Source organism: Mirounga angustirostris, unplaced genomic scaffold, assembly GCF_029215605.1.
Source record: "Mirounga angustirostris isolate CCGP_5_RB_7025 unplaced genomic scaffold, mMirAng1.0.hap1 SCAF_13, whole genome shotgun sequence".
NCBI classification, from domain to species: domain Eukaryota; kingdom Metazoa; phylum Chordata; class Mammalia; order Carnivora; family Phocidae; genus Mirounga; species Mirounga angustirostris.
In genome coordinates this window covers 26,783,308-26,810,068 of record NW_026991721.1, presented here as the reverse complement: position 1 = coordinate 26,810,068, position 26,761 = coordinate 26,783,308, and the positions used below count along the sequence as shown (strand labels likewise).

The window sequence follows — 26,761 nt, the reverse complement described above, 5'->3', positions numbered from 1 at the left end:
AAACACCAGCCTCTCACCCAGAATTTCTGGAACTTCTGGTGCCATTTGGTGCTACTTTCATACTGATTTTCCTAATAAGCTACACTGTTTACTCCATGAATAATTTACAGAAAATGTCTAATCTCGAAAACTACTTTTAAAATAAATAGCTGGTATTAATTTCCCTAGAGCCCTCAAACAACTAAAACCTATCACTCCCCAGCCTCCACCGTGGAAAATTGTGGGAATGGCCAATGCTGGCAATCAGAAAATTTATAAGACCTTGATAAGTATCAATAACTTTGTCCAAATCATTTCTCCCTAAAAGATCATTCCTGTGTCATTAGCCCACTTGAGCTCCTTTGGGGTTGTAGAGAAGCCAGAAAAAGGATTCAAATCTGATTTCTCTTTTGGGAGTAGAATATAAGGAACTCCTTAGCTTTGCAGCTCCCAGGAATATGTGGTAACTTGGGTCACTTGCTTGTCTATACCAAACTTTAAAGTAGGCCAATTCAGATAACCCAGGGAGTGAAGCACCTGCTTGAGCTCAACTACAATTCCAACCTTGATCAGCAGTCTATACCAAGCCACAGAATTCTGAATTTTCCCCCTTATCATCCTCATTTCAAATCAGCGAAGCAGCCTGAGCAAGTACATGCTGGGGGACATCTTTCCTCATCACTGGATCACTTTTTGGTTTCATTGGGATAGTCCTACCAGACATTACCTCAGAGTGTGTTGCTTGAAAGATAACTCCCACAAGCATCAGACCTGCTTTTCTGAGGTCATCCATGGAGCAAGCATGCCCACATTCCAGAGGGGCAGCCCGTCTCGGGCTTCTCCGACTGTGGACATCTCACTCAGCTCTGCTGCTGCGACCGCCATGGCTCACCCCAGGCCTGACCAGTGGCCCCAACTCAACGGAGATCGGAGAGCAGCATGTAGATCAGCCTTTGCTCAAGGACAATACCACAGAGTAACACACAGCCAGAGAATCTGGACTAGGAGGGTCAGCTTTCTCTCATTGCCAACTGTGTCCCTTAAACCCTTTCCCCACCTGCTTCCAGCCTGCCTTTGTGTGACAGAAGCCACATTCCCTATCCTTTCCCCAGAAGCGTCTTCGGGCATATCTAGAACCCTCTTGGTCTAGATCCAAAGAGATGGGCTCCCTTTGGTAGCTTCCAAGGCTTCTTTCCCATCTGAGCTTCCTCTTTCCACTCTGGGATGGTCTCATTCTTCAGCGGAGACTTCGCCTTTTACTCTCAGGTGTGTGACCTTACTCAGGACGTCACCACATCAGGATATATCTACAGAAAGGACACCATCAAAGTAGAAACACAGGCTGCGAGCGTTTGCTGAAGGCCGCTCTCAAAGGCAGGTTTAAGTCATGATAATTCACTTAAAAACAACACGGAGAACTCTCTCTGGCATACGAAGCAAATGAAATGTCTCAGACCTTGAGAGAGAGGCGCTGTCCAACAGAAACAGCACATGAGCCACGTAGGTAAAGTTAAATTTTCCACATTAGTAGCCACATTAATAAAAGTAAAAAGAAATGAGTGAAATTAATGTGAATAGTTTATTTTATTTAACCCAATATATCAAAACATTATGGCTTCAACATGTAATTAATACCGACGATTATGAGGGAGATCCTTTAGTTTTCTTCATACTATGTCTTCAAAGTCCCACGTATATTTTACATTTACAAGCTCATCTCAATTCAGACTAGCCAGGTTCCTCAGGGGCCACTGGTGGTTACTGGCCACTTTATTGGGCAGTGCAGCCCTAGAGGCCACAGCCCAGTGGAGCTGAAAGTTATTCCCTCCCACTCTCTCCGTAACACGAAGTGATGTTCAGACTCAGAATCGGCCTCCCCCCTTAACCCAGGGAAGGTGGCCCAGGACTTTCCAGGGTGAATTTCCTTAGGCTGCCCTTTAAGGCTAACTACTCTATTCCAGGCGGTGGAACAGACCCGAAAAGGGGACCACGGCCAGTGCCGGGCACCGTTAGCACCCCAGACTGCCCAACCCCTGACAGCATCGTCCTCCTTGGGACTCCTGCTATGGCTACTTTTACAAGGGGTAAAAAGAGCCTGTTGATACTTCCACAGCTGAGCGATCCTACCCCCAAAGCTTTCACAATTGCTGTCTTTGGCTAAATTTCATTCTATTATTGATCTCTGGCCAATTGATTCTAATATACACGACTCTGGGTATTAGTAAAGTCAGCGGTTAGGAACACCTCAGTTCCAAGTGACAGAAAAACCCATTCAAACTAACTCAAGCCAAAAGCAGGCGAAGGGCACGAGTGCTGTATCAGTCCACGTAAGGAAGGAGGCCCAGAGAGGGTGAGCCAAAACAGCGGAGGCGGCATCAATTTCACCAAGGCCCTGATTTCAGTCTGTCCACTCCGCTCTCCTCCGCACTGACACAATCCTCAAACTTCACTTAGTGGTCGCCCGCAGCTCCAGGAAACCACCTGAGGTCTCAAACTGACTTCAAGTGCAGCGACCTCACATCCAGCAGAAGGAAAACAGCCTCTTCCTTAGTTCCCCACAAACCCTCGGATTCACCATCTGCCATTGGCCAGAAGCGGGTCACGTGTCCACGTCTGAACCAATAACTGCAAGCGATCCCTGGCTTCTCCAACTGGCCAATCAGAGCCCATCCCAGGAGCTAGAGGCGGGGTTCATCCCACCCAAACTGTACACTGTAAATGGGGGGTAGGGGGTGGGAAGTCCCCACAGGAAGAATCAGGGTCCCTCCATGTGAGAAGCCGAACGTAGACACTGGAAAGGCCCCCGACAAACCTCCACTCCACTCAACATGATGTGTCCAAGGCTGTTACTTCATCTTGCCTGATGTGTGGGGATTCACCTGGAGAATTGCTGAATTCTCTCGTAGCTTCAACTATGTCTCCCTGGATTTATTTCAGTCCTTCCAGAGGACTCTCATAACTCCTGGACTTCTTTGGATGGAGAAAAATCTCCCTGGCACAAAGCTTTTAAGAAAGCAAGCCCCCATTTTGGATGGGTTTTCTCCAGAGTGCTCTATTGAAATCCTGAATATAATCCAGGGATATTAAAGACATAAATGCCTCACAAGGGTTAAAAACTACAGAAAGATTTTATGAACAAAGCTCAGGTGTTATCAGCTAGTACCCTAAGATTACACAAGTAAGCCTGTGCAAGCACGAGGCTAGCACATCTTTCAACTAGTAAAAAGATTTAAGGAAGTCTGTGATGTCAAATTTCTGTGATGGGCTCTTCAAACAATTTTTTTCTCAAGCTCAGAGCTTGCTGTGCTAGTTCCTTCTGGTGACAAGAAGACATCATGCATATAAGTGGGGGTGAGGGGAACCCCAGAAGTAGGAAGCAAGGGATGCACTTTGAAAAAGAATAATTCTTGACACTAAAGTATCCTTTAGTATATTTATGCTTCAGAAGACTTTAAAATATCACATTCATTTGAAAGATGGGATGTTCCTCCTAAGTTTATAATCTATAGCAATTATTGTAATTAATAATCAGTGACATCCATATGGGTAGGAACTGTTCTGTTCACCACCGTGAACCCAAGTCCTGGAACACGGTAGGCATTCAGCAAATATTTGATGCAATGAAATCAGATTGAATTTATTTGGAAGAAGCCAACCTATTTTAACACACAGCCCTGGCCTGAAGACTATTCCACTATTCTAATATAATTCCTCTAGGTGGCTTGGATTGAGGTGAGGCAGGTGGTGATGGTGGTCAGGGAGTGGTCAAGAATGGAATGCTTAAAGGTGACCTAAAAGCAATCATTCCAACAATTCAACTCCAGGGATCCAGAGATGGAAATAACACAAGTTCATAGATACTCAGGGCAAGAGGAACACCTGTGTAGCAATAACAAAATGGGATATATAACAGAAGGAAATGTAAAGTGTTATGGGCACAAAGATGAAGGGGCAACTAATTTTCCCTAGCAGGATCAGGGAGAATTCTTTCACAAGAAAGAATTTTGGCTTATAATTGTTCTTACCAGCAGCCTCCACAAAGACAATATTTAAAGTCTCCAGAGACCCAGAGGAGTGGTGAGTGGGAGGTGGGAAGATCAGAGGGGCTGTGTAATCCCTAGAGCCTTTAAAAGTGTCTTCACAGATGAGTGATTCCTCCCTTTGCTGCCCTAGGAACCTTTGCCTATGTACCCATCACAGGCCCACAGGGTCCCAATCCATTAGAACAAAGCCCCAGCCAGGAGACAACCCAGTGTCCCAGGAACTGAAGAGTTTAGCAGGGATGGACAGAAAGTACTTGCTTTGAAACAAGGCAGTTGTTTCTGCCATGCTATCTTGTTTCTGGTGAAATTTAATAAACAGTGGTTCAGAAGAAGGGACCACATCCTCTCTGCTAGATAGATCTGTTTTTGCCACATGGTTTTCAGTGTTCCTAATGAACTGTTAACAAGCTGTCAATTAAGTGCACAAATTAGGAGAGATGACACGGAGAGGTTTCTACAACAGAGCATGCTCCCAGGCTGCAAACTACAGACCCTTCCAGCAAGCCCGAGAAAGAGAGATTTGGACTTTCCAATGAGCACCTTTGACCTGGATGGGGGAAATGTTGCAGTTAGGTCCCAGTTTGGGGTGGGGGTGGGGGTGGGGGGTTAAGACATGAGCTAAAAATAAAATAATTTTTTTTTTTTCTCCCTCTAAGTGCTGAAAAATCTTCTTGGCTTCTAGCAAATCAAACAGTTAATTCTCTGCTGCAACTTGTAAACCTGTTTTACTTAAATGGGTGCTGACAGAAGACTTTATTCTGTGTGACTTTTATTGTCATTTCTTTTCCAGCCAATTGGTTCTGTAGGCTTTCTGCTGTTTATCAGGCCCCTCTTCAGGGAAAGAACTCCCCACAAAGGAAAAAAACTGCACAAACTTTAGATGTAATTCTCCCTGCTCTCTGCCGGCCGCTCCTTCCCAAGAGAGTCTCCTACAAATCCATCTTATTGGAGGAGCCCTAAATCTCCCTGGCCTGGTTTATTGCCCGAGATGGGATGTTAAGGGAATGGCTGAGGGCAGCGTTAGGAGTGCCAAGGAGAACGACGCAGCTTAGGACGTCCTGGGGGCGCGGGGGGGGCGGGGGGGCAGTGTGAAGCTCTCTCACACAAAGGGACATGAAAGGTTTTCTGCAGACTCGAAAGAGAAAGGAAACAAACATCAGAAGTGCTCCCTCAGTGAGAATTGTTGGAAGGGTTTCTCACACAGAAATGGGATAACAAAAAGACCAGTTACTGGTTAACTCGAAGAAAGAGCTGTGGACACACTGGGGAGAGGGGCAGGCGTCTTAATACAGTGAATGAAATGGCCTTACCAGCCTGTTTGTCAAAGGAGTCAGTGGGAGGAATTTTGGAAAGGAGGCTGCGGGGGTGGGGAGAGGGGGGTCTGTCCCTAAACACATGGAGCTGACAGGAAATAACTGTTCCCATTTCACACCCCAAAGTTGATCCTTTCCCCCAGAAAGACATGGGAGCCTCTGCTGGCTGGGCCCTAAGACTTGTGGGGCTGATTCCCTACGAGCCTAGGCCCTCTGGGACTCAAGTTTCCCCACCCACTGAAGGCCTGGAATGATGCTGACAATCCTCAAATGAAAGGAGATGCCAGGGGCAGGACCCTTCTCCCTTCCAGAGCAGAGAAGCCAGCTGGGAGGAGGGCTCAGGCCAGCCGCAGGCCCTAGGCCCCCGGGAGGCCCCAGGGACCTTCTTCCCTTCCTGGGCCACTGCTGCCTCCCCACTGTCCTGCCTTTTAAATTTCAGGTTTCTCCCCCAGTCTGGTTCATCACCACCACCCTCACCCAGTCAGCCGGTGCAAGCCATGATCCTCTTCCAGTCTGGTCTGAGGCCCTCACCCTACCCTGCTGTAGGGCAGGGGTCCTGAATTTGGAGTCTGAAGACCCAAGTTCATGTCCTAACTCTGCCATTCCCTGAGTGACAAGGAAGACATTTCTTGACTCCCTGATCTTTGCTTCCTTTTCTGAAAATGGATCACAGAGAAATAAAGCTGTTATGAGATTCAAGTGAGAAAGTGGAAAATTTTGTAGCCCAGAAGGCAATAAACTAGAAGTTTAAAAATTCTTCTCCCTCTCTCTTTCTCTTTTAGCAGCGGCACCCTCTGTTCCAAAAGGCGTCTTGAGTGGAGCCCCAACACATAAGAGAGAGGACAGAGAGAGCCCCACCCCCTCTGCCGTACCCTCTGGGTCTGTTCCCAACTTCATAATCTGAAAACCATTCCCCTCCACTCAGAGTCACTACTACTAATTGCTAATCAAGAGCATTTTGAAAATAAAATCCATGCTATTACATATATCATGAACGGAAGCTAACCCATTATGGCCCTCAAGTGCTTATTCACATCAGACCTAAACAGGGGCAGACTCGTATCTCTTTGAGTATAAACCTCTTCTCACAACACCCTGGAATCCTCATGATGCCACCTATCTCATTCACCGTATTATACCCATGGTTATGTAGCCTTTAAAAGAGATATCTTCTGTCCATTTTGTGACTCAGCCCTACACACACACACACACACACACACACAAATAGCTAGATAAAAGTACAAATTTCTTAAAACCAGTCCAGGAAGAATGAGCTACAGATTCATTAATAAGAATGCTTTGGAATCCCCTAATGATCCCTACCACCAGGCCAAGTTTCCCAAAGTGACTACAAATAATTGTCCCCGGCTGACTAATGCAAGGATGGACTCTGCTGGACAGAGGACGGGTGGTGGGGTCGGGCATGTAGCAGAGCTTCCCTGATTAGCCTCACCTAGGCCCAGCTTTCGTTCAAAGTAAGTGTTCCTGCAGGATTCACCACTGCCTCCCCCTTTTTGCACTCTGCCCATTTCATTAAGCGATTCTTCCCCCAGATCCAAATGCTAACTGGCTGGCAGGCTGGAAAGCCGCATTCCCTACCCCCAGCCCCGAGAGGCCCAGAGGGAAAGTCAGCAGGCACAATTATAGCTTTCATGTGTCTTTCTGGAGAGAAGACTTAAGTGTTATTTTATATATTTTCTCTGCACCATGTCAGTGATTTTTCTCAGGAAGCACAAGCCTCAGGCTTTCTCTCACCACCACCCCCCCCGCCCCCCATGAAAATTTCATGGAAAACTTACCCAGACTAAGAAAGGCAACATTTTTTTTTCCTCCTGAGAGCTATAGGGGTTGTTCTCCAGCACATGCTACTGTTATACACAGAGTCACAAACAAACCCAAGAAGACGGAAGAGTGGTGTAAAATATTAACGTGGAAGAGAAGAGGGGAATTACAGAAATCAAGAGAGAGCTCCTCACTTATAGGAAAAAAGAATAACAGATTGCTTTCTTCACAAATGAGAGAATCGGGCCTGCAAGGGGCCTTTCCTGCTTCCAATCCCGAAACCTCGGCCAGCCCTCGGGCATTCGTGGCTCTCTTGTGCCCTCTAGTGGACAAAGGTGGTCACTGTTTTTCCTTGAGTGACAGCCAGAGTCCCTTATGCACTTGTCGGCCTTCTTATTACATCATGAATTTTGATAAGCCCATTAGCCAGCCAGGCAGCCAGGAGGAGGATGTCTTTCTCACTTGATGACTACACAATGAGGAGTAATATATTTTAATTTAAACACCATAAACCTATTGAGTGCTTAATTAACTTTAACCGTCTTTAGGGGAATGAAGCCAATTTGAGGGGGTCAAAAGGAGTTGTTTCAATATCAAACAGTTTTACATAGTCAATCCATTCATTCGGCCTACAGCTACTGATTAACACACAAAATTAACATGTTCGTAAAAATTCATATTCAGGCCTCTAGGGAAATTAAGATGCGCATGCACAGGGCATGATTAGCACAGCTATTGTTTTCTCCCAACAATATAATTTAATGGGTTTTTAGAATTACAGAAAGAGAGACTTGGTGCTGGTTTGAATTGATTATTTACCACAATGCTTTGAAATATAGAAAGGATAGAAAACATCTCAAGCCAAAAGGGCCAACGAACAGAGGCGGATGGGCTCAGAGTGAGTGTCTCTTACTAAGGAGCTTGGCCAGGATGAACTGATGGAGAGGCAGGCTGGGCACCACAACCAGACAGGAGCCGGGGCCAACAAGAAGAGTGGGGAGAGGCTTTTTTGGCTGCATGAAAAAGCACAGTAAGACGCCTTCCCAGGGAGGAGGAAATTATTTCATTTAAGATTTAATCATATTATACACCCAGCTTATTTCCCAGATGTATCTGAGGTATTTACCTTATTCAAACACACATAAACAGAATAAATAAAGAAGTGTTTTTTGTTTATTTTTTTAAATAAGAAGTCAGCGAGAAAGAGAACAGAGAGCAAGAGCATAAGGTAGTTACCACATTCACAAAGCAAATTTAGTTCTGAGCTTCCTGGAAGCCAAGGAAAAAATGTAAGGGCATTGGGATATCTAGTTCTCATTAACTGATGTCCTTAAGGTAACATGCAAGTTTGTCTGAATAGAACATGTTTCCTTCCTCACCCTGATTTGAGAGACTGATTGTGTGATTGCTTACAGAAAGGCCATTGTGTAAGATCGATTGTCAGTGTGTTTACGCCTTAGCAAAAGATACAAAAGTGTTCTTCAGAAAGTACTTCTTATGTGAAGGCTCCATAAGAGGCAAGGACAAAACTTTATATTGAAACTGGCCAGGGCGCCTGCGGGGCTCGGTCGTTGGGCGTCTGCCTTCCGCTCTGGTTGTGGTCCTGGGGTCCTGGGATCGAGCCCCGCATCAGGCTCCCTCTCGGCAGGAAGCCTGCTTCTCCCTCTCCCTCTCCCCCTGCTTGTGTTCCCTCTCTCGCTGTGTCTCTCTGTCTCTGTCAAATAAATAAATAAAATCTTTAAAAAAAAAAAAATCTGGCAAAACCATTTCTGTAGGGTACTAAAATAATACAGTCTAGGTATATGCTTTCTGGTGACCTTTCTAGAATCCCTCTGGTAATAATAATAGTAGCTTTAGGACACAGACAAGCAGGAAGCAAAAAGGACTTTGTCCTCACACACAATTTACAGGATCCTCTTGAGAACCTCATAACTGACTTGATTGCCTCCAGTCTCTCTCTAAACCATCTCTATATAGCCAAGAAATGAATCCTTCTAAATCATCTGCTTTAATATACCCCTTGGCTCATAATCCTCCAGGGCGTCCTTGCTGCCCACATGGATCTACTTTCAGCCTCCTCTCTCAACACCACCTCACACAAATCCTCCGGCCAACCAGGCTGGTCATTTACCAATCCCTCACCATGCCTCCAAACTGCTGTTCATGCCATTCTCCCATTCCACCCTGGCTTGCCTTTCCTCAAGTCCTTCTTCCTCCACCAAACCTTACTCCACTCTCCTCAAAGACTGATTTTCTGCACAATAAATAGTCAAGGCCCTTTACTATCTGACCCCAATCTGGCTCCTGCCATTACCTTCTATGTATCCCAAGCTTCAGGCTATGAACACCTGCCTCTCCCCAAATTCATGACCAACGTCTTTGCCCACATCGTCCTTCGGCCTTGTTGTCCATCCTCTGCTTTCAACCTGGCAGACCCTCCTTCAAGATGCAGCTCATCTGACACCTCTTCTGTGAGGTTCCCCCCTCACTGGGCAGGTCTCCTCCACTTGCCCTCAGCTCTGCGCACAGCTCTTGCACACCCGCCACAGTTTACTGCGAGTATTTAGTTCGGCTTCCATCTCCCCTGCCACACTGGGAGCTCCTCGATGACAGGTTGAGTGTTTTCATGGCTTCTTCTTCTTTTTAAGTCTTTTGTGGTTAACAGTGCCTGGCACTTAATAGGGCTAGTTGCATTAAACCACTAGGTAATCCTCAATCACAAGCACACCCAGCAGACTCGAAGCTCCCGGGTGACAGGGCTGCAGGGCTCTGCTTCTCGGTGTCCCTTGGGCTGCTTCTCTGTGGTGGGAAAGCAGTCCTTCTCTCTGCTCGCTCTTGTAGGAAGACCTCCCACAGTCTGTCGGACTGACCAACTGTCTATGTATCTGTCTGCCTTCTTCTCTCCCTTCTCTCTTCTCTCAGGAGCTTTTATTCACCAAAGAAGCCCGGCAGAGGCTCAGTCGGTGGAGCGTCCGACACTCGATTTCGGCTCAGGTCATGATCTCAGGGTCGTGAGATCGAGCCCCGCGTCAGGCTCTGAGCTCAGCAGGGAGTGCGCTGGAGATTCTCTCCCTCTCCCTCAGCCCTTTCCCCACCCCCTACCTCTCTCTCTCGAAAATAAGTAAATAAAATCTTTAAAAAAGAAGACGAAGAAGCCTGGCTGGCAAAGAGGACAGATACAAGGAACCAAACAGAGAAAAAGACAGTGGTTGAGAGGACCCATGAGCCCAGTGTCCTCACAGACACTTTGACCCAGCTGACCTTGTTTCCTGGAGCTGGGAAAGGCCCAAGGTCAAAAGATGCTACAGCCCAGCCCTTCAGCAAAGTGAGCAGACCAGCAGGAGTCGGGTCACTTTACCAGGCTGGGGGCAGGGTGACGGAGACAGGGACTGGGTCGGATCCAGCACGGGAGACAGCTCTGAGGCTTCTGTACAGGAAAGCTTGGGATCTGGGAACTATGTGTGTGTCAGGTTCATGAGGCTCAGGCTAGCAGGGCAGGAGAGAGAAACCTCCTGGTGTGCTCACAGACTGGCAGCCTGTCCCTGTCAAAGAGGAGACTGTGTCTTAGTGTCTCAGGGACCCCGGCCTGCTTCCCCTCCTCCTAACTCTTATTCTCCATTAACCACTTGTGTTCACTGTTTTTCCACAGGTTTCAGAAGATGCAAACATTTCAAACCCAGTATGTTCACGGGGACATTTTTCCACAATTGGATGGGGGGGGGCCATGCACAAAAGCTGCTCAGAGGCACACCCCCATTTCTCTGGCTTCAGTCTCTCTGTTGGGCTAATTATGTTGGGTGCATCGCTTCCCCAAACCATCTGACAGAAGAGGCCAATCCTATCCTGTTGCATGCTCTAGGCGCTCACACTCTGATCACTCCCTGCCCATCTCTAATGCGCTCTTCTATAGACTAAGCGAATGCACACTTCATAGCCATCAGATAAATCAACAGGGGGGGATGCTAAAGCAGTTACAGAGCCACCAAAGGGCTCAGCTCTCCATCGGAGGTGCAAAGGCAAGGTGGCTGCCCTGGGCATCTGAGCTGACCATCCCCGAGGGCACCCCTCAACACTGATGGGGAGGGACTTTCGGGGGGGGCAGTCTGGCATACTCACTTAAGTCTTAAAAAGGTATGCAGTCTTAGGATTCTCAGTTTATTTAGGAATTTATGCCAAATAAATCATCATGGATGTGTTCAGAGATTTAGTTCTATAGACATTCATTATGGTATTTTTTGGTAAAAAGCTGGAAACACGCTCAATAATAGATCGATTAGCTAATGAAATTATGGCATCCATTCAATAAATTACCAGCAGTCTAAAGGAGCTTAATATTTATCGACAGAAAAAAACCATTCAGCCTATATTATTAAATCAAAAGAGCATAGAATAAATGTTTCTACAGCATAATCCCAATTTATTTGGAAATCTATATATGTAAATGGACACAAAACGTTCTGGAAGGATAGTTACCAAGATGTTCAGAGAAGTTATCACCATGTGATGGGAGTCATGGGGCCTTTCCATTGTAATTTTTTTTTACTAATCTGCAATTTCAAATTTTCTAACAATAAAAATTGTGTTGCTTTTGCAAAAGGAAAAAGACAATCGGAGTTATTTGTAATTCTTTTTTAAAAAGCTGATCCTGCAGCTTTACAGCTGTTCCCATTCTTTATTACCAAATATGATCCTGGATTTTACAAAACTGCTCCATTACTTGGCTAAGACTGATTGCCACCCAGCACTCATTCTTCCCTTCTTTGGTAACAGAACCCCAGTGTTATCCCGGTGACAATTACTCAGCTAAATGACTGCATCTTCCAGCCCCCCTTGCAGATGCCGTGGCCCTGAGACTAAGTGCTGCCCAAAGAGATGAACACAAAAGTGCCATGTGGGTCTCCCAGAAAACTCTTCAAGGAAGCGGACTCGCCTGGAAGTTCTGCCCACCATCTGTCCTTCCTGCCTTCCTCCTACCCGCAGCCACAAGGGTTGAAGTTCCAACAAGGTCTTCTAAATCCATTTTTTATTAAAAAAAAAATTACATTCTTGTTTAAGTCCCATTATTTTGGATTCTCTGTTCTGCACAGGCATCCCTACTCCTCACTGCTACAGGGGGTCAACAGTTACTTGGGGAAAAATAAAGGAGGAAAAGCACTTGAAAGTCTAAACTGGGGTGGCAAAGAAAGCCAGCAAATACTTCCGGGCTGGGCTTTCATGTGCCATTATTTAAAATCATAAATGTTGACATTTATGCAACGGGGGAGGAAATGCCATTATGGCCAGCATTAACCGCACAGAGCCATGTCAAGTTGTTTCCCCTAAAAGATGTTGAACATGGGTACCGTGATTGTCACTTAATGGCTCAGGGAACCAGGAGAGACCTGCCTTTGTCTGTTAGAGCCTCCTCTCTGCCGATCACAAATATTTCCTTTTATGTTTAGGAAATGTAATTACATCTAATGCAAACTGCAAGCCAGAATACCACCTTGACGCTTCTTGCTTTGGTGGGGCTTCCGTCTTTTCATTATTTCCAAACACTGCGGCCCCCAGAAGGCAAAGCCTAACTCCCAAGACCCTTTGGAGAATGTTTAATCATGCCCTTCAAGGAACCGGTCACTGAGCATATAACACTGATGCTGGACAAGGCTTCCAAGGTGACTTTTTAACCACATCCTTCCCCAAACTGAAGCTTGCAGACACCTCCCTCTTGCCTGACTTACTCAGGTCCAGTGTCCCCTCCTGCAGGTAAAGCTCAGTTAGGGGCTTGTCTCTGGCAGTCCCATAACCCTGCGGCTAGCCTCTCATCATCATAGCTGCCACCTATCGAGTCCTTCCTACACACGGTGCCTTAGAAGGGCCATCACATGTAAGCCTCAGAGCAGTGCTGTGAGGTGGGGGCATGTACATTTTATAAGTGAGGATACGAGGCTTAGAGAAGCGAATTACCCAGCCTGGGCCTTGCAGTATGATTCAAAGATTATGAAGTAACGATTCAACCAATCCATCTGGCCCTGGACGCAAAGTCATACTGTCTCGTAAAGCATGAGGCAGGCTCTCATGGTGCCGTGTGCTTCCCACCCCCCGCAGTGCTCAGCATCCAGTAGGGACTCAGTAAACGTGAGCGGAATGACTGCCCACGGTCATTTCATTCCCACCCAGCTACACAGACTTGGGTTAAAAATCACCAGATGGAAATGAGAATTAGTCCCCACGGTTGGGAGAAATAACCTCAGAGAGATGTGGTTAAACAGAAGTCTATTTACAGGGAGTGTGGCCCATAGTTGAGGACAGAAGCTCCTTTCAAGATGCATCTTTATATTGCTGAGGGATGAGTGCTTGGGAAGAGATCCACATTTCTTCCTCATGATTCTTCACAGAAACAAAACAACCAACAGCAGCTTTAAAAACCCATAAGAAACAGCAACCTGGAAGCAGGCCCAGCCCTGTGCTCGGATTCCAGAAGACAATGGCTCTAAACTCAGAACAGGATTTAGAGGGCGTCCTTGAAGAGGCTCCAGAGACTCGTAGTGGAGATTCAGCTGGGGCCGAGGCCAGAAAGGGCCCAACCAATAAGGCTTTTTTCCTCAGCCTCACGATGCAACTTGTCCACAGCATTCCTATAAAGCTTAGTGCTAAACTCGTTTCGTGTTAAAGCTGCCCCCTACCTAGTCCTCATTGTGTACCAGGCACATGTTCCTGCCCTGGGAAGGATGTGCAGATTTGGGGCAGGAGAAGGCCTTTACTTCTCCCCAGGATGCTCTTAGAAACCAGGACGGGACGCATCAGGCAAAACAGAGAGATCAGGTCTGCTGCCACTCCTCCCCTTGAACCCTCAGAGAGAGCTTTTTCACAGGACCTTCTGACACCGATCTCTCTCTCTGAGACACCTCAGCAAGCCCCTCCGTGCTTGTGGCTACAGTGCCCACTGGCGGGGAGACTGGGCCTGATGGGGCCAAGCACAGGATGGCCGCCATGACGGAGGGCGAAGCCATGCAGAAAGCACGGCGTCCAGCAGCAGCACCTGGCCTCCTAGCAACTCCACAGCCAGGCTTGGAGTCGTGCCTGAGTGTTTTGTTTCTGATTTTTGACAACTCCCCCCACCCCGCCTCATTTTTTGTCCAAATAGGATCCTCCTGACAGACCCCTCTTGTGGTTTGCTGGGGGCCAGAGAGCACCAGTCCAGAATGGCCGCCTTCATTTGACTATGGAAGCTATCTCTGACTCCTTCGCCACCCACAGGCTAAAATCTAGTCTTCTTGAACTGCAATTTTGATTCATGAAATGACAATGAAATCCCTTTTCCTCTGGCAGGCTACCAAGGCTGCTTTTAGGTAGTGCGTTTGTGGGCAGCTCTCCTGCTCTGCAATGGATACCGGGCAGGATCGGCATGGGTCTCAGCAGTGACGTCTGTGAGACTTAAGCCCCCCGAAAAGGAACAAGGCAGACTGGCGACTCGGAGGCAGATCCTACAACCAGGTGACGTTTGGGCCAGACACCCACCATCTCCCCAGTGTCCTTCCTCCTGTGCGTCCACCGTCACCAAGCGCTATAAACTCCACGCCCCCAAGAGCAACTTTATAGCCTCTTCTCTATGCCCAGCACCAGAAGGCCAGCCGTCAACATCCGCTGGGGCTGCGCTAAAGGCTCCCCAACTTTCCTCCACCCTGCATGCCTACACAGCGTGATCATGTCTCCCCCATTCCTCTATGACACAACACCACAATCTGGCCCCCACGAGATGTTCCATCCTCACCCTCACCTTTGACAATTCCTTTCCCGGCCCTACTCTTGCTTTGTGCCCCACTGATACCCACATGTCTGTTTGTGGTGGAGCCCCTGCCTAAGTCCGTTTCTCACACTCTAGTTTGGTGTCCTCCTCATTCTTCAAATTCCAGTTCAACACCACCCTCTCTGAGATGAAGACTGCCAAACTATACACTGTCCACTCTAGGTTGAATAAGTCACTCCCTCCCTCCGAGTTCTAGAACACCTTCATTCCTTTTTTTGCTCCCCAGGGGGACTGTGAGTTCTTTTGAGTCCAGAGCATGGTGTGAATTCATCTTTGCATCTCCAGCACTAATATGGCATCTGTCTTATGTAGGGACACTCTGTTCCTCTGTCACCACAAACTTGCCTTGATGGAAACCAAGTGCCTCATCTTCAGTTCCTGTCTTCACTTCTGACAGCTGATCAGTAACTGGGTTATGTTGTTCTCACCTCCACAGTCGTGCATATTCCTTCCCATCTGTCCTTCCCATTTCTACTTCCACTGTCCTCAGGAGGACGGCATCATCCTGTACCTGACCTATGGAAGTGACCTCCTATGAGCTGATTCCTTTCCTAAAAGCCAAGGTGATTATGTCACTCTCCTGCTCAAGATCCTTCAGTGGCTCCCCATGGCCTACAGAATAAAGTTCAAACTCCTTCACTTGTCATTTAAGATCCTCTAATGATTTAGTCCTAACTTACTTTTGTCATCTCATTTCTGAGCACCTGTATACAAGGGTCTCGCCCTCCTTGCCAACAGAATTATCACTGTTCCTTTCAATCCAGATAAAATATCCCCTTCTTTCTGGGTAAAATCAATCCCTCCATTCAAAGCATTTCTGCAACACACAGTTTATATGTTAAATGAGCACTCCTTTATTCTGCCTATTATTACATTTGGTTGCTTTCATTGCAGACTGGCCTGCTAGACTGCAAGCTCTCAGGGGCAAGAATCCTGCCTCATCCACCTCTAATTCTCCATGTCGTCTTGAGCACAACAGATGCTCAGTGTATTTCCATTAACTGCAAATGAAGCAAATGAATCGAAGTTATGAGTTGTGTTTAAATAGGTTCACACGGGTTTGAAAAGCACCATGGTCAGGATCATGTTAAAAAGCAGCTCTGGAGGAGAAAATGGCTCTTTAAGAGCTCACAGTATATTTGAGATAATACAGGTAACCGTCCAGACATGAAAAGCCACAAAGCAATGTAAGGAAAAACAATGTTCTTCAAACATGCATGCAAAATGAAGCAGAGATTACATTTATGAAGCCCATGGAAGTGTTTTCATGCCTTTGCTCTGAATTATACCTCTAGGATTTAAAATTCTACCAGCTTTGTTTGGAGAAACAAAGATTCTCTGAAAAGTCTTCATATTGTTGCACATGACAGTTAGATTGTGTAATCACAATCAGTCCATAGAGGAAGCTCTCCTGGGGCAGTGGTGCCTATTGGTTAAGAGCCAGACCACCTGAGTTCAAATCCCAGCTCCGCCACTTTCTCATTGGTGACACTGGGCAATGCCTTAACCTCTCTACCTCATTCTTTTCCTCCTATAAAGGGAGAGCGTAATAAATACCTACCTCATTGGATCTTTGGGAGAACTGATTGAGTTAGTATATATAAAGTGCTGAGAACATAGTAAATCCTATAACGACGACTATTATTTTTAAATAGACCAACTTTCCAGACAGGGACGAAGACTGTCCAGCTAACAAGCATCTGTGTAACATCTAGTATTGAGGTACTGTTCTTTCCTCCTCACTGATTTCAGAAACTACTTTTTAATGGGAAGTTTGGATTTTTTTAAGAGGTTACCATTCATTAAGGGTTGACTCTTTTCATACAGTGTATCAGTTAATCATGTAGGAACACAGGATAACAACCAAGAACTTGAACTCGGTAGCCAGTGAGCCTGGATTACCTGTGGATGTCTTCACTATGTGACTTAATCTTTCTGGTTCTCAGTTTCCTTGTTTACAAAAAGGGGATAGTAACAGTATCTACCTCTTGCCATCCTTCTGAGGATTAATGAGTTGGGACAGGTAACAGCAACTTGGGATGTTGTGAGTGCTCAGTAAATGTCGCCATACTTATCCAATAAACAGGTACTGAGCACCTGCCGTGTGCCAGGCACTGTGCTAGTTGCTGGGGATCCAGCAGCAAAAAAACACCAAGTCCCCATCCTCTAAAGACGTAGGTGCTATTATTATCATCATCAATCTTGAAATTGAGACTTAGGGCATATTTAAACCTGCCTGAAGTTATTTGCTAGTAAGTAAACAGGCTGTGGTTTAAACCCAGCCAGGGCTTAACCAGAGTACCATCCCCCTTCAACATGGAGCCTTCAGGGCCAGCATTCACTCTTTCATAACCGTAGAGACCCTGATCACTGTCTACAGAGTTAGAATTTGGACTCCTGAGGCCAGATTCCAGACATGTTGACAATAGTACCATCTTCATACTCCGTCCTGTGGGAAGCAGCCCAAGGCTGATCCCCAAGAAAGGCAGAGCCGCTAATTGGACCACAGGTGAGCGCCTGACCCCAAAGCAGTCCAACTATAGGCTTCCCAAGACCCATGATGTGGCCAGCACAAAAACTTTGCTCAGTAGGGATAATGGTAACTAGTGAAACCAATCAGACTCAGTCTCCCTCCAGGAGTGAACGGAAAACTTCAGAGAGAAGCAAACCAATAGGAAAGAGGACCAGAAATAAGAAAACACTGAAAAAGATGCAGAGAGCACATGGGGTAGCATCTCCCTCGTTGACAGAGGACAGAGGTGAAGACCTCAAGCTCCAGGTACGGAGGACGAGATCTTGGATACAGGACAACAGTGAATCCATGGGATCCCTATCCACCTATAGACCCCACATCCTGACAAGAAGCCCCTGTTTCCTGAGAGAGCTCCTAAGACTCTGTTCCCTCTAGCTGTGTGTAGCCATTCAAGACTCTCCAACTCCAGCTTCCCTGTCCTGCTTTCTCTTCTACGTTTGCTTTACACATAACACTCCTGGGACCCAAACAGACCACGAGCATCCCTGCTCACTCTCTTCCGTGCCCTACGTCCATATCCTTCAGGGCCCAGCCACACTCACCATCTGAGTGATGCCACCCTCAGCAGGTGTGGCTCCCCATCTGTGACCTCTCTGATCTCCAGTTCCTTCTTGGCCCATAAACACAAGTCCTGTCTCCCCAGCATGACTCCAATCAGACTGTGGGCCTGGTGCCTTCTAGTATGTTGCTTTGTGCACAGCACAGTAAAATCCAATAAACATTTGATGGTTGGCTGGACTTCTGATGATGCAAAGTACCATAGGTCTAGAGAAGGAGTTCTCAACTTTCAGCCCCAGGGGGTGATTTGCCCTCCCCTCCCCCATCCAGAGGACATTTGGCGTTGTTGGGAGACATTTCTGGTTGTCACCACCGTGGGGATGTGCTAATGGCATATAGAGAGTAGAGGCTGGTGATGTGCTCAATGCCCTCCAATGCACGACACAACAACCTGTCCACAATGAAGAATTACATGCCCAAAGTGTCAGGAGAACTGACATTGAGAGACTCTGGACTAGAGCCATAAGAAAATTTAAAAGTGGCTCAGTCGGTAAGCGTCTGCCTTCGGCTCAGGTCATGATCCCAGCGTCCTGGAATCAAGCCCTGCATCGGGCTCCCTGCTCAGCGGGGAGTCTGCTTCTCCCTCTGATCCTCCCCCTGCTCATGCTCACTCTCTCTCTCTCTCTCTCAAATAAATAAAAACTTAAAAAAAAAAAAAAAGAAACAAGATTTGGGGCATACACTTACAACAATGACACGTTGCTGAAATAGAATGTTTGGCTAGACTCTATTCCTCTGAGTAGTGTTTATGATTTTAGATAAATTACAGTGAAACCCTGTGGTCCCAAGCCCCAGGACAATGCTAATTTGGATATAAGGCAATATAGCCAACCGGCAGGAAATCCACCCCAGCAATTCCATTCACCTCTCAATAAGCAATAATGTGACCCTACATTTTATGGGGTGGAGTTTTTGGACCCCACTGATAGCATTACAGCAGGGTCAGACTGCAGCTCCATGGTGTTGGCAGAGATCATGAGCAAGCTAATGCCAAACTGGCTGGTGGGTCAAGCTTTTATCCAATCTGTGGGCTTCACTGGGTTTGGTCCTATTTACCTTCTTAACGTGAACGGCATTTCTCCCTTCAGTCACACACATGGCTTTGGAGAAGAACAGAGGCCGACTCCATGCCCAGTTTTTTTTTTTTTTTTTAAGATTTTATTTATTCATTTGAGAGAGAGAATGGGAGAGAGAGCACGAGAGGGGGGAGGGTCAGAGGGAGAAGCAGACTCCCCACTGAGCAGGGAGCCCGACGCGGGACTCGATCCCAGGACTCCAGGATCATGACCTGAGCCGAAGGCAGTCGCTTAACCAACTGAGCCACCCAAGCGCCCCCATGCCCAGTTTTTCCAGGGTCCCGCACCTGCCCAGTCCTGAAGGGCGGGACTGCGCCCGGGCCCTGGGCCACTGCACGCTCAATGCCTACAGGGGGACGGTGCTTGGGAAACAACTCCATTCTCCAGAAATCACTAGAATAGCACCCATTCTCTGTCTCACCTAGTCCAAACTCAGTTTCTTCACCTATAGGATGGGGAAAATAGCACCTAGGACAGCAGCTGTTGCAAGCATTAAATTAAATGAGACCGTGTATATCAAGCTCCTGCAACAGAAGTGGACACACAGTGCAATTAACGGCTCTTATCCTTCCATCTTAAAACTAGTAAAAACCTGCTAGCTCTTTCAGTATCCTGAGAGGTCCCACGATTTCCTCCCCGAACCCTCTGTTCTTCAAAGAAGCACTACCAAGCCAGAGGAAGCTCTAAAGCGCCGAGAATGGAATAGGTTTATTTCTCTGAAGCTAATTAAAAATCAAAAGTTCGGCCACGAGTTCCAAGCCAAATTATTCTCACATGTGGGCTTCGCATTTTAAATTTTAATTTGATTATGTACATCTTAGACTAGCAACAGGAATGGATGAGGGCCAGGGTTCTGTCTTATTATATTTTCTCAGCATTACCTACCTAACTGCAGGTGCCTAATAAACAGTAAATGAACAAAGGAAAGAACCACAACCTCAGGTTCTAGCTACCAGATCTCCTAAGGGTGAAGACTAGTTATACAAACATGAAAGCTTATCTGCTTGTTCTCTGGTTCACAACTGGTCATAAAGCCATCAGGATGAAAGAGTTTAATGGTAGCATCAACTTCAGATAAAACCTCGCAAGACCCATGGCTGCTGAGAGAATGTCCACAAGGCAGTATCCATGAGCGCGCACAGCCCGGGAAGTCTGTGTGGCAGAGCAGGCCCGAGGGCTGGCTCCCAACCAAGCTGGGTTCAATCCCTGGCCCCACCACTTTCTTACTACAACTTCCAGTCTGCTTTTCCCCATCTGCAGAAGACCACTAATCCACCTGCTGCTCTGGGCTGAACTGTGCCCCCCCACCCCACCCAAATTCATATGTTGACATTCTAATGCCCAGTACCTTAGACTGTAACTTCACTTGGAGAAAGGCTATGTACTCTAGTTTAAATGAGGTCCTGAGAGTGGGCTCTGCTCCAGTATGACTGGTATCCTTCCAGAAAGGGGAAATTTGGAGACAGGTGCACGCGGAGAATGCCATGGGAAGATGAAGCCAGAGATTGGGGTGATGCTTCTACAGGCCAAGGAACACCAAAGATTGCCAGCAAAGCACCAGGAGCCGGGGGGAGAGGCATGAACAGATCCCCCCTCACAGCCTTCAGAAGGAGCCAACCCTGCCAACACCTTGCTCTCAGACTGCTAGCCTCCAGAACTATGACACAATAAATCTCTGTCAGTTAAGCCACTCAGTGTTTGGTACTTTGTTATGGCAGCAAACTAACAGAGAGACTTGCAGTGCGAAGTTGGCAGCTGTTGGTCTTACTGATCAGAATATCACAAGTGGAACATAACACAGACAGCAGATACACGTGTATGGTGAACACAGGAGATACCAGATTGTCTGAATATAAAGCAACTCCCTAAATGCCAATCTCCCATTTTTCTAATGAGAAAACCAGGGGGAAACTTTTAGGGATGAAGAGGAAATAGCCAAAGGTCTCCTGGCGATATTCAATTTAACCTAGTTACACATACACAAGTAAAATCACATGTAGAAGAAAACCATATGCTGCTTTTAGAAATGCTTTTTCTAGTTTCATAGTTCATGAAATAATTTTATTCTGAGATCAGTCTTCATCATCCTTAGAACCTTTTTTTTTTTCCTGAGTCGTTTTCAAGAGAACTTCATCTTGGTTTCCATCTAAGTTGTTTGAGATGCAGCGCTTTTGAATCTGTATGTGATGCTAACGTGAAAATTTTGTCCTAATCCCCAAATACTATTTTCACATACGATGATAACTGGTTTTTTTTTCCTGTATTCGTGCTTTTACGTAAATTCTTGAATCTGTATGTGATGCTAACGTGAAAACTTTGTCCTAATCCCCAAATACTATTTTCACATACGATGATAACTGGTTTTTTTTTCATGTATTCGTGCTTTTACGTAAATTCTTGAATCTGTATGTGATGCTAACGTGAAAACTTTGTCCTAATCCCCAAATACTATTTTCACATACGATGATAACTGGGTTTTTTTTTCATGTATTCGTGCTTTTACGTAAATTCTTGAATCTGTATGTGATGCTAACGTGAAAACTTTGTCCTAATCCCCAAATACTATTTTCACATATGATGATAACTGGTTTTTTTTTCATGTATTCGTGCTTTTACGTAAATTCATGAGCTTCGCTGTGTAACCACAGGACTGTGTAGCATGATTTCTAAAAGGTACACTGAAGACAAATTCTAACAGTTGTCATCGTGAAGTCACACCTAAAGGAATAATTCCTAAGTCACTGCTGGGAACGTCTACAGGCATCAAAAACTAACCTTGATTTAGGTCATTTCAGGCTAATGTGATTCTTCAAAATAAAACAATGGAAAGAGAATCCCATAACATGAGGGAACTTGCAAGACTTGAACATAAGGCATCTTATTCTTTTCTGAGGGGCAATTCTTGGGGGAAAATCCTTTACTTTAGTTCAGACTATAAGCAGCTTATGCACAATGGGTTTTATCAATCCTGATGCTTTTTTCTTATGTCCTACTGATTCTCATCCTTCAAGGCCAAGTTCAAATGTCCCTTCCTTTCACCCACCGAGTTGGAATAAGTCTCTCATTACTTCGTTCCCCACTGCACACCATTGCCTATTCCCCATAGTTTTCTCTAGTCCTGAGACTGGGCCCTTGTCTTTACCACTCACACCCAGAACCTTGGTTTGCAAATAAAAGGTCCCTTTTGGGGGGCACCTGGGTGGCTCAGTTGGTTGACTGACTGACTTGATTTTGGCTCAGGTCATGTTGTCAGTGTTGTGAGATTGAGCCCTGCATCAGGCTCCGTGCTGGGCATGGAGCCTGCTTGAGATTCTCTCTCTACCCCTCCCCTCCTGCTCTCTCACTCTCTCAAAAAAAAAAAAAAAAAAAGTCCCTTTTTCTTTAATGAAGGAGAAAAAATAACTATTATTTTCTTCTGATTATAAAAGTAGTATATTTATTGTAAAAAAAAAAAAAAAGTCAAATTCTAGAGAGATATTTTGAAAATAAAGTATGTCTGGGGCTCCTGGGTGGTGCAGTCAGTTGAGTGCCCATTTGGTTTCAGCTTCAGATCTCGGGATTGTGGGATTGGGCGGCCTCTCAGGCTCTGTTTGTGTTTCTCTCTCCCTCTCCCCTTCCCCCCCAAAATAAGTAAGTCTAAAAAGAAAATAAAGTATATCTTCCAAAACTCCCCTACTGTTAAATTTTTTGTGTATGTACTTCCAGAATTTTTACTATGTGTACACATGCATGTTCATACACATGCATACACATATATATACATAGACACATTTTAAACAGATGAGAAATCATGCTGTAACATGTTATTTTGTAACCTGTTCTTATTATTTAATAAATTATGTAATCTTCCTATGTAAAGAAAAATAAATTTATATTATAATTTGTAATGGCAGCATAATATTAGAATATCAAAATTTATTTAACCACTCCCTAACTGATGGATCTTTCAGTTGTTTAACATTTTTTAATAATCACAATAGAAAGCTTTGAAATTACAGCTTAGAAAAATCATCTTTTCCTTAGGATAAATTCTGAAAAGTAGTATGCTAGTTCAAAAGGGTATACTTAATGTCAGTTTTAACTACTCCAAGTAACAGGGCAAAAGAGTGTCTGTTTCCCCGGGTCCTCACCAACATTAATACTACCATTGCTTTTAATCTTGGCCAAAACAAAAGGACAAAAAAAAAATTTTTTTTTCATTGTTTTAATCCCCATTTTTATTACTAGTGAGTTTGAGCATCTTTTTGGTTAGTTCAATTATACAATTGTTTATTGTACAATATAATTATTTATGTTGTATTAAATATATTTGAACATAGTATAATTATTTATTACATAGTATGATTATTCTTTGTATTATCCTATATAATCATTAAGTTCTTTATAAATATTTGTACAATAATAACAGCTAAGACTGATGCTGTGCAAGGCACTGTTCAGAGCACACCTCCACGTTGTCCCGCCTCCTCGGGGCCGGCTGCGTGCACTCACCATTAATCTGGTGAAGCTTATCATTTAGTTTGAACTACACTGTATGTTTGAAATATGATTACATTTTGAAAGAATGTTAGTATTCGTTAAACATTTTACATATTTTTTTCTTATTTTATTCCCCCAATAATCTCGCCAGGCTGGCACTATTATAATTCTCACTTTACAGATGAAGAAGCTGAGGCATGGCGTGCTTAGGTGACTTGCTCAAGGACACAGACCTAAAAGAGATGGTCATGATTTGAACCCAAGTTTTCTAATCCCAAAGCTTCCATCCTTAACCACCACACCAAGCTGCTAGTGACAGAAGCCCCTGGTAGGGACACTTACTGTCCCCCCAACACAGGTAGTGGCTGGTTCACAAGGTCCCTCAAGACGGCCTTGTCTCTAAGTCAAAAGGAACACGGAGGCCTTTAAAATAAAAACAAGAGTCAGAGACAGACTGGAGCACGGGAACCCTCCATGCTTGCACTTGCTGCTTTAATCTCATCAGATGCAGAAGAGTCCCTGAACCAGAGACTGGCTCAGGGCTGGAGAGGTTCCCAGTGGGAGATGGGTTCCCTGCACACAGAGGTGGAGAGTGGGTTGGATAGGCCCGCACCTAACTGGTTGGGCCCATTCCGTTTAGAAACCTAGACTAAGAAGTTCTGTTAGTCAAGCAAAGAGAACAGGAAAGAGCAAAGTGAGGGGGAGGAAGAGTGAGGGAGAGAGGGGAATAAATAAGGTGACATTTTCTGAGTGCTTACCAGGCACCAAGCTCTGTGCTATTTGCTTTCGGTTAAGTCCTATTACTTGGTCCTCCCAACTCCCCTGTGAGGGAGGAACGAACACATCTAATGTGCAGATGATACTTGTGCAAGGTCACACAATAGCAGAATGAGGATTCAAAGCCGGTTCTCCTGACTCAAGTCCAGGAAGGATCCTGAGGGTTCCATGGATATACTGGGTAGGGTGAAGGGCAGACTCATGGGGCAAGGCTCAGGGCTTGCCCCTCCTGTCCACCAGGGCTCTGTTTTAATCTGTTTTAGAAAGAGCAGCCCCAGCTAAGGGTTTCTTGGAATGAAAGGATTCCACTGTTTGAAAAAAAAATTTTTTTAACAGAGTGCCATACCATATCTGATTCATGCCCACCTCCAACCATCAATCGGTTGCACTAAATAGGCACACATTAATCACTGACTGTTTGCAATGCTCCCTGTGCTGGCAGTAGTGTTATGAAAACAAACCAGACATCAAGACATGGCCCTGACGTCACACCTTGCACCTTCTGGTAGAGGAGAGAAGTACCGCACCAAACAGGTACACGTTTGCAAGGCAAGTGTGGCAAAGGGGAGAGTTGGAGCGGGCTAATGTAACCGACTGCATGCCACTGGGGAAGGTTTTGCTGTAGATGCTGGTTGGAGAGGGTCAGAGAATTTCTTTGTACTCAGGAGGAAAGGAAGACCTTGTGAAGGGGAAGGTGTGTTAAGAGGATAAAAAGCCGTCCATAAGTCATGAGCACAGAGAGGAACACTTGGAGACAGAGGAGGCATTTTAGGGATGAAGAACCCCTCAGACCGGCAATCCGCTCTGGGAGCCTTTGTTCCCTTTGTCACACCCTCTAGGAAGCTAGAATCCTGAGAAGGAAACGCGGAGGAAGATGAACGGAAGCTGGAGTAAGGTTTGTAGCCCCCGACCTCACTGAGTCACACACACGAGCCGGGTGTGACCATCACCTGCTCCACAGAATACGAGGCCACAAGAGCCTCAACGTGAACAGAGCTCTTTATTTTTAATATGCAATTTAAAAGGTGCATTCCTTCCAACCTGGAAAATTCTCCTCGAAACGAGACATGTGACTTCAGCAAATATCATAATAACATAAACGTCCAATAGCAGGGTGCGTGGTAAATCTATGAAGGTATCTCCTACCCTCACACACCATATTACAATTAGCATTGAGGGAAAAATACTAACATGAAAGATGTTCGTGATACTGTTAAGTAAAAGAAATTAAATTATGAACTAGTGTTATAGGATTATTCAATTCTTACAAAAGAAAAAAAATCAACGTGTGAAGAAAAACAGCAAAGTGTTCATAGAGGTTACTGATTATTGATGAGTGTGCAATTACTGGTGATTTGGGCTTATCTACATTTTCTGAAGTTTCTATAATATTTATTACTTTTGAAAAAAAAAAAAAAAAACAAGAAGTCAATTTTAAGTGATCCTCCCAGCCAGGGTCAAGACCCAGAACAAGTACGTGGCTGGCTGCCTTCCCTGACTCTTATTTCTGTGACCTGGCTTGTTCCAGGGCACAGAATTCAAGGCTGGGTAACAGCAAGTAGAGTTCCATTCCATCACCGTTATTTCATTCAGTGGGAAAAAAATATAGATTTGAGTCCAGTTCCTACCTAGCATGTGTAGGCTAATCCCTCAGCTGCAAGAGCTGCTGTTTGTTCTGCATGGTCTCCATGCAGGGCTCTGTGCTGAGCATCTTCAAACTATCTCACTGATCCCACCACCAACTGTGAAAGTTAGATACCATGACTTCCATTTTACAGCCAAGGAAACAGAGACCCAGACGTGCAAGGCACTGGCCCAATCCCCAACAACCAGTAAGTGAAAGAATGGAGTTTCAAACTCTGGTCTGACACCAAAGCCTTGAGTTTTCATAGACAATTCTTCCTTCTTAGGATCCGGTTTGTTAATATTTATAGAAAATGCATTGTAGCGAAAGAGGTCTTCCAAATGGCCTGGGACTGGCATGAAAACCTCCATCTGGGAAGCTGCCAAATATAAGGGAATAGGTGGCCACACTGACATTCAAATAAATTATATTAAAGAAAAAGGTAATAAATACAGCACTCAAAACTCCTCACTTCCTAATTAATTTACTACCTTTTCTACTAACTACACTCCTATCTGTGCAATGGAAATACCTTCTAATGGTCCGCTGCTGCGTATCACTCACCTCTGCATTCCATGATACCTCGGGGGTAGCCTGAAACCAGCTACAGTGGTTGTATTTACACCATGGAAATCAGCAAAAACGAGAAATCAGGGCTTGATTTATTGTTTTGTTGTCTAGACTTAAGGAGGTTATGAAGAAAATGTTAATAATATAGATTAAACTGTGCCATCTTTCTAGCTGTTATATTGTGAATAGCATAAAAAATTGAGGAAATAGTCTTCCGGTATCTGGAAGCTAGTATCTA

At 45.3% G+C, this 26,761-nt stretch overlaps 1 protein-coding gene across 4 annotated transcripts in view; it reads right to left on the bottom strand.

Moving 5' to 3' along the window:
- Positions 1-26,761, bottom strand: part of LOC123857261 (uncharacterized) — a 182,467-nt gene that overhangs the window by 36,169 nt on the left and 119,537 nt on the right. The window lies entirely within an intron of this gene.